The following is a 15,405-nucleotide window of genomic DNA, read 5'->3' as shown; positions in this document are numbered from 1 at the left end:
GTCTCACCGGGTACTACAGGAGGTTTGTCAAGGGGTATGGCAACATGGTTGCCCCCTTGACAGCGCTGACTTCGAAGAAGCAGCCCAGGAAAGTGATCTGGACTGACACCTGTCAGAAAGCTTTTGAGGCCTTGAAAACTGCTATGTGCACGGCGCCCGTGCTCTTGGCTCCCAACTTCTCCAAAGAGTTTATCGTTCAGACAGACGCTTCAGAGCATGGTGTGGGGGGCTGTTCTTTCACAGATTAATGAGGAGGGCCTAGATCAACCCGTAGCCTTTCTTAGCAGGAGGTTACTTCCACGGGAGCAAAGGGGGAGTGCTATTGAGCGTGAGGCATTTGCTGTGGTCTGGGCGCTGAAGAAGCTAAGACCCTACTTGTTTGGGTCTCACTTCCGGGTTCAGACGGACCACAGGCCCCTCAGATGGTTGATGCATATGAGGGGTGAGAATCCCAAGCTGTTGAGGTGGTCCATTTCCCTACAGGGTATGGATTTCACGGTGGAACATCGCCCTGGTACAGATCACGCCAATGCTGACGGTCTGTCCAGATTTTTCCGCCTTAGTGATGAGGAACTCCCTGGGGTAGGGTAGTTCTCCCCACTTTTCAGCTGGAGGGGACACGTGTTAGACCTGGCACCTTGGCGTGAGTCTCCCTTCCTCTTTTTGTCGCTGTGCCTCATGTATTTTTATGGTGTTGGCCGCTCAGCGCGCTGTGCCACTGCCAACCAGTGTCACGGTGCGAGTGCTCCCTATGTAAATTGTATATGTTGGTTGGATTCCATGATTGGATTGTTTGATTTACTGTCAGACCCCAGTAAAGTGCGCCGGGGGCGCCAGGGCATGTAAATGCGAACACCGCTGGTGGGCTTGCAGCACTGGTTGTGCCACCCACAGAAGCGGCCGGTAAAATATATCTAAGGTCTGCCATCGCAGAACCTGCGTGCAGTCTGGTACTGACACGCCGACCGACAAGTGCCCACACTTGCCGGTCCCTGAAACCTTCCCTTAGCTGCATGTTAGTCACCCCTCTGGTAGGCCCACGGGCAGGGTGCATTGTACGCCTAAGGTAGGACAAGCCTGGATGCGTGGCATGTCCTAGTAGTGAATTACCGCCATCTTGTTGTTCACTACTGCAAGGCTACCCTGTTCTCATAGGCCAGTATGGGCGGCCTGGATTATTACACCCTATGATCCTAACCGACCCAGGGAACATGGTAGGAGATCGAGTTTAGTATGCCTGAACTCGGAATAATAAGGTACATCTTTTCGCAAGGTTTATTTTAATATTCCGGGTTTGCAAATGCCGCTTTTAGAAAGTTGGCCTTTGCTTGCCTAAACCTTTCAGCCGCCTCTGCGTGTTGTGTATCTGATGTCTGGCTGGTGTGAGTGACAGGGCTGGGGGAACCCAGATGGGCAGGGCTAGGTAGCCTGGTATGAATAGGACGATCGACAGGTAGATGGGTGGGAGGAGTGCTCCTAGGCTCTGAATAGGACAGTGCTCCGCTACCTCAATGCCGGCTACACCCCCTGTGGAGCGTCTGATGACTCTGCCCTGCACTCTGAAAGAAGAAACCTGCATCACGTAAACAAAGTGCTCCGGAACCGGACTGAACTAGGCAAGGGCCCCCCTGGCCTGGGAGAACAAAAGATTTGTGGTATAAATGGAGGAGCCCTGCTCCTAAGAAACTAGATCCGCTTTTGACCAAGAAGAATCTCTGCCTGAGGAGGAGGCACCGGGAAAGCTGTAGGAGGAAGACTGTCCCTATCCTGGGGGATTGGCCTGCAGTGGTGACCTTGCTGCCAAAGGAGAGAAGAGAAACTGTTGCTGAAGACTTTTACTTTACTTTTACTTTCAAGACTTGTGCTTTTCCAAAACGATCTCCAAGGGCTTGGAACTGAGCTTGCCCCCTGAACTGAGCCCCAGGACCATTGGGCTCTACCTGATCTTCACTCGCCTGCTGCTGGACTGTGGTGTCCTTTCCCTCGCCGGAGCTGTGACCCTCGTGCCCAGTCCCTCCCTGAGCCGTGACCAGGACTGCTTAGCCGCCCCCGCCTTGGGAAGAGCCTCGCTCGATCGGAGCCGCTCCCCCTACGCTGTGCTGGGCTGCCCCGTCACCTCGTTCGTGGAGGCTCGCTGTGCACCTTCACCCTCCCGCCGGAATCGGCGTTTGTGAGCATCTCCAAGCCTCGGACGGCCCGGACGCATCGGCGTGCCCGGCTGCCCCGCTTTGTTCACCCGCCACCTGCAACACCCCGCTCCTGTCGTGAGCCTGAAGATCAGACCCCCATCGTGAAGTGTGGGAGCCCCGGACGCCGCCTCGCTCTTCTGTCGAAGAGCCGCTGAAATCCCGCACCCGCCTTTGCGTCAAGAAACAAGGTACTGTACTTACGAACTCGACCGCGAGCTCGCATCGGATCCAGGGTCCGCAACGTTCTTATTTCCCTGTCATCTGCTGTGTGCTCCCCGGGCGCTGCCTCAGCACGAAGCGCGCTGAGGCCTACAGTTACCTTGTGCCCGCCTAAAGAACTTTCCGTAAAACCAAGAGAACTTGACCGTATTTCCAAGAATTGTGGCCCCATCAGTTCAACGTTACTGGGCCTTGTATTTGAATCTGCTGAAACTACATAAAAGCTTATTTTTATATACTTCCTGATTGGTGTCCGTTTGTGGTGCATGCAAGGGGTTTACTGTATGTGTAATTGCATTTGCTTAACCGTGTACGCCTGAGACTTAGCCTAGACTGCTCGCGCCACGCACCTAGAGGGTGAGCAGGGGTTATTCTGGGGAGTCATCCTTCGCCCTGACAAGAAGTAAAGGGTCCCTGCTTGTTGTGGGTTCACACCTGCGTCAACCAGAGCCCCCTCATTTCTAACAATTACCCCTTTGTCTAATACTGATAAAGTGTGTGCGGGTAATAGGAAAGCTTATACAATATAATATAGTTAAGAAGTGTAGCTAATCAATCTCCCATATCTCTACAAATATTGAAGCATGTAATCTCTACTATATTCACATGCTTTGCACAATCTGGCCATCAAGAAGTTGGGTCCGGAGGAAGTCTTTTTTTCTTCAAAACTTCGCTGGCTTGTGGGTGGGAGTCAACTTAGATGGAGCACCTATATGATGCAATTTCACAATGCTCATTTGAGTGCCCACCAGCTTATATTCTTTTTTTCCACCACTGGGTGCGGAAATGCATCGAAGAGCTCCTCATGTTTTTTCAAGGTAGATTTTTGAGAAGTCCTCGAAGAACAAAGGAAGCCAGTTGAAAGAACTGAGATCAGCACTCAACACCGCAGAGAGGTTTTTTAGGGGTTTGGCGGGATTCTGAGAATGTTTCTTAGTTGAAGTGGGGTCCTTGGGGTTCCTTGACACCATTTTAGAGTAGGAGCACACTCTTTAAGTTTTGCCCAAACTGCCACTGAAAGTTTGTTCTCCGTGACGAACACCCATCTGTATATTCTGTCTGCATTGAGAACATAAGTCAGAGGATTGTGTCCTGTACTCGTATTTTAAACCAAAGACTCTGGTTCACACAGACAAGATTCTTCAGGCACAATGGGTAAGTACAGATTGTCCGGCTTATCTGAGATGGAGAAACAGTCAAAACTACGTTGATAAAGGAGACTGGTTTCTCTGATGACAGTGAGGTAGAGGCCCTGGAGACTCTGGGATCAAGCCAAGACATCGAACACAAGTGTACAAGGTTGAAAAGACACACTGTAGAGACTCTAAGCCCACAGTATCACATGCCCGCAAAACACTGGATTTGTTGAAGGAGATGGCAGTTAGACACAGGCCCAAGATGCCAAAGCATGGTTCTTTGAGTGACAGTCCAGAGTCAATAAAAGCTAAGCCTTCAACGCCGAAGGGACACGTAGTCCAAGTAGTGCAAGAAACTTGGAAAGAAAACTCACTGGTAAGGATATGCCCAAAGGTGTCACATCGACTTCTGAAGATGATCGAGTGCATAGGGATAAGGAGGGACAGGCACCTTCAAAGGAAAGGCTTCATGGGGAAAATAATATTTCCAACACTGGGTGACATCGAGAGAAATAAGAAATAAGAGGTCGAGATTGAGAACTCAATGAAAAAGAAGAAGGCCTTCAAGGAAGCCATGACTCCCTTAAATTAAGCAAGGTCAGTAGGGGTTTAGAAGACCTATACAGGTCATTGTATCAACACAGCAGGAGGGAATACCCAAAGAAAGACAGGAAACAGGCTTGAGGAATAGGAGGAACATATTTTTGGTGTCAATCCCGAAAACTTGGGGATAGATGAACCACAGGAGGTCATAGAGGCCAACTCACCTCAGGAGGAGATAGGTTTCTATCCCTTGAGTAGTGCCCCGCTAAACAACATTTCCACATACAAGATAGCTATGAAGAAGGCGGTGGAGGTCTTCGGAGTGGGAAAGGAGGTCAAAGAGGCGGAGACATGCTTTCTTTTCAAAACACTAACTCCAGCCTGCAAGAGAAACCAGAATCTTCCTATGCTCTCCAGCACTGTTCAACAAGGCAGAGAAATGTTCTCTTAGCCAGAGACGGTAAAGGCATTTACACCACACATAGAGACGAAATGTAGGGCCTCAACACAAGGCCTTAGGTTGAGCCACATTCCCTAACTGTCTCCATGGCGAGGAAGAGAGTGATGTCGTCAGCATTTATGGGGCCTCTGCTGGATAAAGAACGTAAAAGGATGGAGGATGTAGGAAGAAAAAAGGATATGTGTGCAACCACAAAGTGGTGAATTGCTAATTCCAATAGCCTTTTGTGAGAAAGTTCCCCAAACCCCGCTGCCAAAACCTGACTTACCTCCCGTTCCACCGCCGTGGCCTCCCTTCTCCCCGGGTCCAGATGACGACACCAGGGCTGGAAAGGGAAAAAACACTAAGATCGGACTGTGCTTCATCTCCACAGGATGGGATTCCAGCTTCACGACAAACTGACCAATCAAGGAGCGTGCAACAGGAGGACCAATCAGCTGCCATAAAAAGAAAAGGAACGGAGAACAGGAAAAAGATGAGGGACTCGACTGAGGAGGAAGTCGGATGGAAAACGGCAGCGGAGGAAGGAACAAGAAGGAGGGACACCACCAAGGAAGACGTTGCAGAGGTGGACGCCTATACGGAAGACGAGGAGTGGTGGTCACCGCAGGACGCCAAAGAGCTGCCGCAACTCTGGAGGGTTGCGGCAAGAGGGAGTATGTAACGTTGAAGAAGGTGAAGGTTGCTGGTGGCAGACAAAGCCCTTACTGCATTGCTGCTGTATATATTTCATTTTCTGCTTTCTCCCCCTTATTGTTTGTGGGCATTACCGTTCTTCAAGTAAGACACAACCTCTCCCTACCTCCCATCGCAGCCTCTTCCCCTATCCCCTCCACAAAGAACACGGGAGAAACTTCCTGAATTTGTTATGTTAAAAGCTCAGAAGTCGGGCACACGACAACAACTCCCCCCCCCCACAGCGTTCCATACCTGATTTTTACTTCTTCTTTACCTGTACGCAATCCTCTCACTGGGGTGTGGTAAAAGGGCATAACAGCAAACCAACAGCAATTATACATAACACGTTTATCCTCTGTTGCTTTACTCCCTCTGCAAGCCTCATGGGATCCCTCCAGCATACCGGAACACCTGAAAGAAACAAGAAAAAAGGGATTAAGTGAAGAAACTACTACTTTTGTTAGGATCTCACTTGGAAAGAACTCCTGATATGTTCATTTTTTCTTTCTTTTCCTTATTTTGAATGAACACCTGTGTACACCTTAAATCAATCCCTAGGACAATAAAATGCCCCAATATTACACTAATACGGCCTCCTCGCTTCTTTTTCCACCCGTCCCTCCCACACCTGTTCAATCAACATGCTTGCCAGTGCTGAAAGGATATGGAGGAACTCATGTCACACCTCCCAGAGGAGTACCATAAGAGGGTGAAAAGGATTACTGAGGGAGGACAGAACATCGCCAACTCATGTCTCAAGTCAACCTTTCATGCTGCTGACACAGCAAGGAGGCAGCTGGCTACGGGGACGGTCATCAAGAGACATGCACAGCTACGCATTTCCGTTTTTAAGGCTGAGGTACATTCCAGGGTCATCGATAAGCCTCTCACAGAATCCAGCTCTTTGGTCCTCGGATGTACCAAGCGCTGGAGGAGATAAAAAAGACTAATGAAAAAGCAAATGGCTATGGGAGCCCTTCAGGTTTTTAGGCCTTCATTTAAAAGGGGAAGCCTTCAAGAAAAGAGAGGAAAGGGAAGGCAGCTGTTTGGCGCATAGGGTCAGAAGTGATCAGATACCCAAGCAATTTCCAGTGTTGAGACAAATTGCAAGCATTCCTCCTACTACCTTTTGTGTGTTTGATGTACCAACCTAAGTGACAAGGGTGTGCCCAGATGTGTGTGCTCACTGTGCCATTGGAACCAAGCTACACCCAACTGAAGAGTCCCAATCAGGGCAAAACCAGTCTTTGGTTGCTTGTGTTCCGGTTCATGGAGAACCTGGCCTGGCAGTTTGGGCTGGACTGTTCCTATTGGGGCAGGGTCAAGACTGATTTGCATATAACTGGGTCCAAACTGAGGTGGCACGGTGGGCAAAAAAATGATAGGTTGGAATGCTACACTGAGGGATTACCAATGGTTTGTCAAGCCGCAAGTATTCCTCCCATCACCTTTTGTGTGTTTGATGTGCAGCCAGAGGCCAGCCAGTTTCTAAACAATTGGCAGTGGCAGCAACAACCCAAGTCCTTTTTTTTAAGGCAGAGCTAAACCAAGAGATGGGAACTCTAGAGGATTTGTATTAGGTTTCTCTAAGTAACTCAAACTTCCCTCCCAACACTCCTGTAGGGGGGAGAATAGAGGACTTCCTCAAAAACTGGTAAGTCATTGCCACAGACAAGTGGGTTGTAAATGTTGTTTGGTGTGGTTACGCTATCGACTTCATGCAAAAACCACTGACAAAACATCCATTTTACTTGCAGGACTAATTGTAGATCCTGCACTAAGAGCTACTGAAATAGAAAGATATGGAGAAGGTGCAGTGAAAGGAAAGAAACACAGGTGTGTTCTCAGTGTACTTTCTTGTACCAAACATGTTCTGACCATGTGGCCCGTCTTAGATCTGCTCTTTGTAAACGAGTACATAAAGACACAAAAATTTGAAATAACTACATTACAGGATGCAAGACCTTTGCAAGACGAAGAAGACTACCTAGCATCAGCAGATCTCAAAGACGCTTACTTCCAAATATCTTTTCACGTAGCACACATGAAGTACCTAAGATTTGTAATGAAGCGAGAATGTTACCAATTCAATGCCCTACCATTCAGAATACAGTCCATTCCAAGGATCTCACCAAGACACTGGTGGTGGTAGCCACACACCTCAGAAGGCAGGGCATACATGTCCACCCATACTTGGATGATTGGCTGATCAAGAAAAATACCTTAGAACTTTGTGAATAAAACATGACAACAGTGGGATGACTTGTACATATTCATGGTGGACTGGGAGAAATTGTCTCCCGCTCCAGAAACCAGGAAAACTTTCCTAGAAGGACATTGAACACACAATTGGCAATGGCATACCCCACTACACAGACGGTTCAGGCCATACTGCCACAAATCCGCCTCTACTAGACGTTACAGTCTCTGATAGTGAGGATGGTAATGAAACACTTAGGGAAGATGGCTTCATGTATCCACCTTATTCCAAATGCAAGACTTCACATGAGACCACCAAAGGAGTTGTTACACAATCAATTGGCACAGAGGTCAGGCACTTGGGAGGATCTAGTGGTTGTAAAGGGCATGGTCAGCAAGGGACTGAGGTGGTGGAGTGTAGGGAATATGCTCAAGGGGAGACCCTGCAAGACACCCTTACCACAAGTCATCCTCACCATGGACACTTCACTGGTAAGTTGGGTAGCATACATGGACACTCTAAAGATAAGAGGGCTATAGTCAGAACAGGACACTACCAAACACATCAATTTTCTACAGTTAAAGATAATCTTCCTAGCATTGATGGCCTTCCAGAGCCACTTCAGGGAGAAGACCATGCAAATACTAATGGACAGCACAACAGGGGGAACAATATGCTACCCACCATCACAGATGGCCCAGAACATGTGGCAGTGGGTCATAGCAGAGAACCTCAGATTGCTGGCAAATCATGTCCCAGCAATTGGTAGGTAAGGCAGTCTATAGTGGACACACTTTTCAATCTATGAGGAACACCAAACATAGATCTCTTCGCAACACCAGAAAACACAAAATGTCAGTGCTTCGCATCCAGGCACCATTATCCCCAGTCACTGGGAAATGCCCTGTCGATAAGTTGGTGCAGGATGTTTGCATAAGCTTATCCACCAATACTGTTGATCCCAACTGTTCTAGAGAAGTTCAGGATATTCAGCATGGCAATGATTCTCATAACTTAAAGGTGGCCTTGACAGCCATGGTTCTGTTACCTACTCCAATTGTTGAAGCAGCAGTGTGTCAACATTTCTATGTACAGGGACACCCTAACCATGCAGCAAAAGATGGTATTTCATACCATCCGCCGCAAAAGGCAGTTCACAGCATGGTGGCTGAAAAAGACAAATTTGAACACCTACATCTGTCAAAGGCTACTTTATGTATCATCAGGGAGGCACAAAGGCCTGCCACCAGAAGGCTTTATGCCTTTAAGTGAAGAGGTACATAACTAGGTGCTAGTCCAAGAAAATGCAACACATGTTTCTCCAGGGCACTGTAATATCCCAATACCTGACACATCTTACAAAGTGTAAACCCTCATAGGCCTCACTTAGGATGCACTATTTGAGCTGTTGCAGCCTACTTGAAAAGACTCCACGCACTAAACATTTTCTCACTTCCACTGATCAAAAGGTTCATGGAAGGAGCCAAAAGGTACTTCCTCCGCAGTGGTATTTGAACCTAGTGTTGGCAGGATTGGTGAAAGCACCTTCTGAACCAATGCACACACTAATGTATCTTACATTGAAAACAGTGTCCCAAATAGCAATCAGGTGAGTCAGTGATATACAAGCACTAATGATACAGGCACCATAGATACCCATATGCAAGGATAAGGAAATAATGAAAATACATCTTAAATGGTTATCTCACCTTTTCACACAAGCCAGACGATCAGCATACCCAGTTTTCTTCCAAAACCCAGCAAACACAGCAGAAAAGGCCCTACCCAAACTGGATGTAAGGATGGCTGTCATGTACTACATGCAAGTGACACACAACATCAGAAAAACACAACAGTTTTTTTTGTGGGGCTTTCAACTCAAACTCAGGGGATGGCCGTATCTAAGACAATTTCTAGATGGATTGTACAGACTATCCAAGTGTGCTTCCCTCTAGCAAACAAACCTTCATTCACCAAACCAAGAGTGCACTCTCTAATAGGAAGAAAGGTGCTACAATTGTTTTTATGGCCAACATCTCAGTACAGGAAATATGCATGGCAGCCACATGAGCATCTCAGTATAGTTTCACAAAACATTATTGAGTGGATTTACCCTCACGCAAAGAGGAGGAAGTGGGTCATGCTGTACCAAAGAACATTTATGCTTCGATTCCCTCTCCTGCCCATCACCACAAGGCAGGTAATACTGCTATATATTCTGTGCAACGCATGTGAATCTAGGATAGATTTCATGATGCAAAAAACACCCAGTTACTTTTCTGTAATTATGGTTTTACAGCTTGAAACTCTTCTAGATTCACGTGTCCCTCCTGCCTCCAAATTACATACGGTTTGTGGAAGGTAGAAAAAAATTGAAAATGGTGGGTGCCCACATGGGCAAGGTGAGATCACGGTCAACGTCTTGTAGGGCTCCGTCTATATTGGCTTCCACCCACAAGCTAGCACAGTTTTGAGGAAAACAATGACACTTCCAAATCCAAACATTAGATGTCGGATTGTGCAAATCATATGAATATACAAGAGCTACAAGCTGCAAAATCACAACAGGATGATGGACGGGTCTCAACTACAGAGGAGGTATGGGAGTAACAATTTTGTTTCAGAATATGCTTTGTAACACTCCAATAAGGTCGAACCACCACACGCCGGGACCTTTTCCTTGTTTCACCGACTGCACTCCTTGGCTTCTCCCCTCAGTACGCAGGCATGGTATACCCTCGGGGATAAAAATACTTAGTAATCAGTTTCCTAATAAACCTTATAGGTCCTAACACCACACCATAATGTGACTGCTTTATAGCATGAAGACTGCGAAAAGAAGAACCTTCTCCCACAGAAGTGAGTTCTCTAGGGCGTCGTGTCAAAACCATGTGACGTTGTCCATCAAGTGAAAACCAAATTGAAAAACGTGCAACAGCTGGTAACACCCCGTGATCCTATTTGTACAATCCCCACTAAAGTCCAAACAATGACTCCTGTATTGCTGCCCATCATGTTGCCCTCCCCGAACCCCTGTTGATCACTTGCTGATCCACAGCTGCTGATCCAGAGCTGCTGCGGCGATGTCCAAAACACCTCTGTCCAGGTAATCATTTCTGCCTTCTCACGAGCAACTGTAGATGTCTCCTTGTCACACCAGCCATCCCACCAGGTGCCTCCTGTTGCATCCTCTTAAATACGCATTGTCCTAGCACAGTTCTCTCCACTCCTCCAGGGGCACTTCGGGGTTCCTGCTCCCGTTCTCCTCCAGTCATCTCTTCGACACACTCCTTCTCCCGACAGTCCCCGCATGTCTCATTCCTCCTGGTCTATGCTGCCATTATTTCCTTCTCCGCCCATTTTAACAGATTGGCCATAACATCCGTAACCACTAGAATGCTGCACTGATGTTCCCAGGGACCTGGTAGCCTCGCATTTCACTCGGGTGCATGGGAGTCATTTCACACATAATTACAGGTAAGTAACTGCTTTCTTTTATTATCCTTGTGTATCTAAATGCTACAAACAGTAGGTTTTTTAGCATATCGTCATTTTAGCTGTGCGTGGGAAAAACATCTTCAAGTTGATATTTGAGGCTGGGACTTTATATGGAATGCAAACCTTTTTGCACACTTCTATTGCACACTTTCATGTGTGAGTTGTTGCAATACACTATTATCATATTGAAGAAAGAAATATTGTGCACAATGTTCACACAGAATATTCACTACACAGCAAAATATTTGATTGGTGTTACAGGCTGGTAATTTGTCAGGGAAAATATTCCTAGCTTCTGGAGGGGGTTACTGTTGTCCCTATACTTGACATTTGGACTTGGTGCCTGCTGCCATCGTAAATTACCCCCATACAATTGGAAATGGCCAGTGGATTCAAGGAGTGGTGTCAAAACATAAGGGAAAGAGCGGCTGTAGTGTTTTTCACTATTAAAAACATTTGCCTTTAATAGGCGTCACAGTGTCTAGTCACACAAAAGTAAATGGGAGCCGGGCCTATGATTTGCACAAAACACCAATGTTTATCGCATGATCAGAAGTACACAATGTTGACCAAACGTCGATGAGCTGATGGGAAATGATGCCTGTTTCCTGCCTCTCACTCTCACTCTCACTTCTACTGCCATCTTCATTCTTACCGTCATTACTAATCTCATTGTCTGTCTCATTTCAGGCCCAGAGTGGATAACTAGGCCTCGCAATGCACACAACAATAAAGGGTAACGCCTGGTCAGATGTCCTCACAGTAGGAAAACTGTCAAGAGCTGAAGGAAATGATGTGTTTGATGCTTTTCACGGTCATTCCCATTGTCACTCTCATTCTCATTTTCATTCTTAGTCTCATTCTCTGTCTCATTTTCAGGCTGATTGTCATGCTCAGGTAATTGCAGACATCCTCTGATGACAAGAAGAAGGAGGGCATCTCACTGTGAACACTACACAATTCACTTTGCTGCTGTGGACCACTGGAACATTCAGCTACTCCCGCCATGAAATTTTAAATCACAAAGTCAAATGTAGTACTCCAAACAGACACTAATTTGAAGGTATGTGTGTGAGAAGATTGTCGGTACCAAATCCGGTGGTGGATCATAAGGGATTTTATATCCAGTGCATGAGTGTCAAAAAGCTTGACTCATCTCATTGACACTGGTAGTTTGTGTGTTTCAGTTGCAGCCTCTGCTCTTACCCCTGCAAATATGGAAGGATACGGCAAAACATTTTTCTTGCCATAATCCTTCTTCTTAAGTGACTCTTCTTGAGTTTGTTCTAACTCCTACTCTATATTCTGTAACTCCAGACCCCTGCTATAGAGGCTGAGAGGAAGAGATATATCATGGTTGGAGTTCAAACATGGAGGTAGAAAAAAGCCTAGAACCTAAAACGTTTGACACTGATTCAGGAAAGTGCTCCCCTTGAAATTAAAGGCTGCCCTTGGTTGCAAGAACATTTGGGAGGTATCTGAAGGGAGGAAACTTGTGGTAAATGTTAAATAGTCAAAAAACACGTTATCAGGGAGTATCCAGGAGGATGTTCGGAAAGCAATCACATATTATTATGTCTCTGATGCTGAAGGTGTCACCAACCTTAAGATATACAATTCTGACGTGGGACAATTCCAAATTCAGTTTGTGAAGCAATGATTGCCTACTAACATCATTTATCATTTCATATAAAGTGAACATTTAACCTGTTCATGGACATTTCCCACTAAAACAATGCATGGAGTAGAGGCGAGCTTAAGAGAAAAGCAATTCGAAGAAAGCCACCAAATCCTTCCTGTATGGTGGTAACATCAAGATGTTACCACCATACAGGAAGGATGTGGTGGGTGTGTCTGCATGGGACGAGTCAAACAATAGATCAGTTTTGTGGAATTGCTTTGTCCGTAGTCGCAGATTATAATAAAAAGACGTACTGTGGGAGCCAGCGGGGAGCACTGACAATAATGAGAGGAAAAAAGTACTCTCCAAATGTATACCCTTCTCTAAATATAAACTTTCTAAAAAATAACAACACACAAACTGCACAATGTGTAACATCGTTTATAGTTTCATTGCAAACCCTTCGTTAGATATACACCTCCTAAAGAATAACAACAAACACATTCCACAAAGTTTCCCATCGTTTAGGATTTTGTTGATGTTTGTGTTTAGTTTCTGCGTTTGTCAATTATTTTTGTCTTTGGAATTTTTGAATTGTTCTAGTTAAAATAAGGTAAGGTGAAAATGAATACACAAAAAATAAACAACAGTCCTCTGAAACAAAAAGAAAACAAGAAGTGACAAAGCTAGAAGGTCTCGTCTTGGCAAGCTGGTGAGAGGATTACATTTAAATCCTTTTTTTTATTGCAAACATATGTAACAAAACTAAAGAGAAAAACAAAAAACTTGGTGCCACCTAAAGCCCTGCAGAACCTACGTGCAATAAAAATGTAAATTAAAAACTCATTCATATATGTGGCCATTTTACTAAAATAATGATTTTAGTTGAAAACCCTTTCACTTGTGCCATGCATTTCATTAATATTTGTGACGGAGACAAAAATAAATCACCATCTAATTAAGCACTTCTATCTTCCACTTTCAGCAGCCCAATGGATGATGCCACTGAGAAAAGGCTCCTTTTTATAAGCATTTTAAGGGGTCTATTCATCAAGATAAATTTACACATGTAGATTTGTTCATGTGTAAATTAACTACTGCCCTTAGTAATAATTTTACACGTTTTAGCTACTCACCATTTACAAGTGTACATTTACTACTTGGTTCAGAGTGGCATGAGCACATACCCGCCAAACTATGATGTGAGATGGCTAAAACAAGATTTATGAATGTAAAACTATCAGTAGTAACTTGTTACATGTAGGTGGAGGTCTCTGCCACCGGGATGCAGATCTCTGTATGGTAAAGTATAAGCAAAATAATAAAGTGTAAAAATTGTTACAAATATTAATGAACACATGTAAAATTAGAATGTAAATTAACTTACAAAAATCATTATCAACCTAAAAAATGAAAGGAATTAAATGTTACAGAATATTAATCATGAATTGAAATAATTACTTAAAAAATAATCTATGTAACAATATTTTTATTTAAACTAATTTGTTTTAAAAATGTCACCCTCAATAGCACTTTTTAACATAATTCTTAATAATTAGTACATTTTATTAAAATTGTATTAGTACTTTAATTTTAAGTTTTCATTAAAAGTTTAACAGTTGTAGTTATTATATATAAAAAAGTTAAATATTAATTTATCTAATTAGAAAACGAATATTCAATTAAATATAACTCTTAATACTGAAAAAATATATATGTAATTTGAATTTGCTTATTTTATTTAACATTATTTCCTGTGGTGTGTTATATTAAGTCCCTGCCTCCTTTATTTTCTATCGGAATGTGTTGTGGCCATGTGTGGTGCTGGACTTAATCCAAGGTTGTGATGGAGTACCTTTGCAACTGTTTTGGGTCCTTTTTGACAGTAGTGTATTTAGAAATGCAATATGGAAATAGCAACAAGGTTACCATTTTGTGGGTGGGTGGGTGTTTGCATTTGCATGTCCCTCCCTAAACCACTCTTTATCGCTTCCCTGAGCCCCTCCTTACCCATCCCTAATCCCTCCCATTAAGTACTAAGGGCCTCATATAAGGACAGGAATGAGCCATATCTATGAGATGCGCACATTCCTGTCACTTTCCCCTGCGCCGGCATACAATTTACTGCCATGCGCCAACGCAGGCACCGTTGCACCATGGTGCAAGGGTTTCTGTGTTGCAGGGCTGATTGATTTTGTGCAGGAAGGGGCACTCTCACTCACCAAATCAATCAATTCAGGTGATTTCCTCTTCCTATGTCTGCACAATCCAGCACACATAGGAAAAGGACAAAACAAGGAGAAATGAATACATTTCTCCTCGTTGAGTCTCCCTAACGCCACCCCTGGCCTCGTAAATCTGCGAATGCCACAGATTCCATGGGTGTTGCATGGGGACACACACAGCAAAACCCATGGAATGCCCCTTTCATGCAGCGTTCTGAGTGAAAGGGGCACATACACAGGGCCATAAAAAGCCATGTAATGTGGCTTTACCTGGCCTTGTAAATATCCCGTGGCACATTGCGCCACAGGAACGTCAAAAAAGTGACGTTCCAGCAGCGCAAAAGTGCCGCAAGGGTCCTGTATTCCACATTTTTCAGCCACTCCCCCAGGTTTTTCCCACATTTGCTACTAAAACATATAGCTATGTGTGTGGAGACGGACGCTCGCATGGCAGAGACTTCCACATAAAAGAATAGGAGAGGCAGATTCCTCTGCACATAGGTATGTGAATAACCTTTTGTAGTACATGGGGACTGATTTTGTGGCACGATTAACCATACTACAAAGTTCAGATTGTGAGTAGGCCCCTAAAATTTCTTTTGGGAAAAACAATAGTCTTAAAAGACAGTTAAGCTT

The 15,405-nt window shown here is 44.9% G+C and overlaps 1 protein-coding gene across 9 annotated transcripts in view; it reads left to right on the top strand.

Moving 5' to 3' along the window:
• BDKRB2 (bradykinin receptor B2) overlaps positions 1-15,405 on the top strand; it is a 442,021-nt gene that overhangs the window by 343,486 nt on the left and 83,130 nt on the right. The window contains exon 1 of one of the 9 annotated variants that reach the window (XM_085626447.1): positions 11,803-11,986. The exons of the other annotated variants lie outside the window; for them this stretch is intronic. The gene's annotated coding sequence lies outside the window, so the exon portion shown is untranslated. Of the gene's footprint in view, positions 1-11,802; positions 11,987-15,405 lie in introns of those variants that run through there. 9 annotated transcript variants of the gene reach the window in all.

The sequence above is a fragment of the Triturus cristatus genome, chromosome 9, assembly GCF_964204655.1.
Source record: "Triturus cristatus chromosome 9, aTriCri1.1, whole genome shotgun sequence".
In the NCBI taxonomy this organism is placed as follows: domain Eukaryota; kingdom Metazoa; phylum Chordata; class Amphibia; order Caudata; family Salamandridae; genus Triturus; species Triturus cristatus.
Note: the sequence above shows the minus strand (reverse complement) of the source record. Positions and strands in the feature narration are given on the sequence as shown.